Below are 2,690 nucleotides of genomic sequence, written 5' to 3'. Positions count from 1 at the left end.
GTACCATGAACAAGCCCTAGAAGCCAGCACGTTGTTGCTAAAGTTGTTTCCGTTGTCTCTCGTTGCTTGTTTACAACGAACTTATGAATCATTTTTAAATCCTTATTTCGCAAGTATTGTATCTCTTCCATTCATAAAATTCCTCCGATGTATTTGCAAATTGCAGCAATTTAAATATTTGGTACGACTTGAAATAGTGATCCATACAATAACGTGCGCACACACACATACACACACATATGCATTTACGCATCTATTCCAAAATATATGCACCTTGGATATAAAGAAACAGTGAAAATTGCATTAGTGTTCCAGGTGATAAGTAAAGTCAAATTGTTAATAAAATCAATCAGCTAATTTTTTGATATTGTGTTGCAATATATATATGCGAGTTGGTGTATGTGTGCAGTATGGTATGTCTTTGTGATCTTTGTAGAGCCGGTTGGCTTGTTAAAGTAATTAATATGGTTAGATTTGTATTAGTTGGATTATTTGAACTACGGTTCTTATCTGAAATGTTATTCTCATTACATTTCCACCGAAGTTTCGTCCAACTTTATTCGGGTGTATTTTGTTGAACTCGGGAATCTGTATTGAATTTTGAACGGAACTGTTTCTTTAATCCAAAGAGGATAACTTGCTCTTGTTCCATCGGGTAGAAGTCTACTTGTCTATAATTTTTATTTCGTCCCGTAGGTGTAGAATGTGTCCCTATTTTCTAGATGTGGTCAGATTCTCGAGTTCGACACGATTGCATGAAAGATTAGAAGGCTTCATTTTAGCCGAAACGTTCTGCGAATAATATCCAATCCGAATAATTCAAATAATACAAATTACCAATCCCCATCGAAAAATTTTGACACAGCGTATGTTTAGATTTGAAAATGTTGAGTCGTGTTCCAAGGAGTCATCTCAACTATTGGCTCAATACAGGGTAGAACGATTAATTTGTCGCTCTAAAGGAAATAATACTACAGTTTTATTTTTAAACTTTTATTAAAAAAACTCAATTCAGGTAACTTAATTATCTAGTAGAGCTGACATCTTTTCAATGTAGCCGCCTTCAGCGTCAATCACTGCCTCAATAGGGTTTGAAACTGGGAGCTTGCCTTTTCACAAGCACCAGCAGGAGCTTTGCGAATACTTGGCAAATGACAGCAATCAGGCTGGCTTTGGTATTGTGGGAAGTCATGTTCTCGATGTATGACCAAATCAAGTAGTCTAACGGGTTCAGATCGGGGGAAGAAGGGGGCTAGTGAGAGAAGGTACAAAGTTGTAGCACTTTTTATAATGCCAAGTCTGGGTCTCTTTGGACTTGTGGGCCGGCGCTGAGTCCTACTGTCACGCTCAGTGTCTGCCAGCAACCACCTAATTGCAACAGGGGATCACCACACTCTTCAGCATATCCAGGTACATTTCGGTGTTGACTTTCAAGCGTACTTCAAAGATGTGAGGTGGCATGATGTTTCCCTCACTTGAAACCACACCAAAGACAATAACCGTGGGTCGTCCGATGCATTGAGCTGTGCCTTTAAGCATTGAACTGTCCGGATTTTTATTTTGAGGGTGTTGGCAATGGTCCTGTTGTCATAACTTGGATCGGTAGAAGATAGCATGAGTTATACAGTGGGCATCTCTGATCTCGCTCGTTGAACAATGCGTCACTTTCAGACGTAATAGAAGGCTCCTATCACTCTTGAGATTTGTACACAATTGACCAACTATTAGATGGTCTATGACAAAAAAGGAAAACCAGTTTTCATCAAACGGAAATGAAATCATAGCATCTTTTCTAGACCGACAATTTTATCGCTCCACCCTGTATATTCTGCTGATAGTCGATGATAGACGATGTCAATTTTCATTGAGGTGTCAACTGACCAGCTGAAATAAGGAATGGAAAAATATCTTTCTGTGAAAATAAATTAGAAAGGTAATTATTGTCTGGACACGAAAATACAAGTAACTTAACTACCCCCTAAAAAAACCGCAACGATATAACTGAAGGGTCTGAGGATAACTCCTACATCGACTCTCACTTTTTTTTGGGGGGGGGGGGCTGTTTTTATTATTTTGTTTTTGTTTTGTTTTGTTTTTTTCAGATGCCACAGACATTTCAAGTTTAACGTCTTCTCAAATGAAGAGATAATTAATTTCTGCAAAACATTGTTAAATATACTGATAGCGACGATAATTTTCTTATTTTGTGCTTTAGTTTTCACATTCCATGAACGGTGTTTCTGACAAAAGGGAAAGCATTGCTGTTTCTTGGATCTGAATCTGTCCATCTAACATTTATTGTTGGCTAGGTTTTGACTTTCAAGTGTGTGCTTTTTTAAGTTCCTTACATCAACTGGGTTCATACTCTGTCTGGAGCGATTTCCATTAAAAATAAATTAACACAACCGACAAATGAACATTGACAAAGAGACACAAAGAGAGAAAGAAAAGGGTGCTGTCAGACGCCCCTGAATTTAGCTTAAATGTGTTTTTTTTCTTTCTAAACTGACTATTACCAAGTCAAATATAACATCGGGAATCTATACACATTTTTCCCCCCTTATTCAGCCCAAAGAAGTCATATTACCATTTGGACGTAAGAGGTTACTATTTGGGATCATATATACAAGAACCTTATATAAAGAGTTCAGCATGATATGCCTGTTCACATTTTCACATTGCATTTAAAT

This window comes from Euprymna scolopes, chromosome 16 (genome assembly GCF_053919585.1).
Source record: "Euprymna scolopes isolate OS-2025 chromosome 16, ASM5391958v1, whole genome shotgun sequence".
NCBI lineage: Eukaryota > Metazoa > Mollusca > Cephalopoda > Sepiida > Sepiolidae > Euprymna > Euprymna scolopes.
This window is presented reverse-complemented; position numbering follows the sequence as displayed.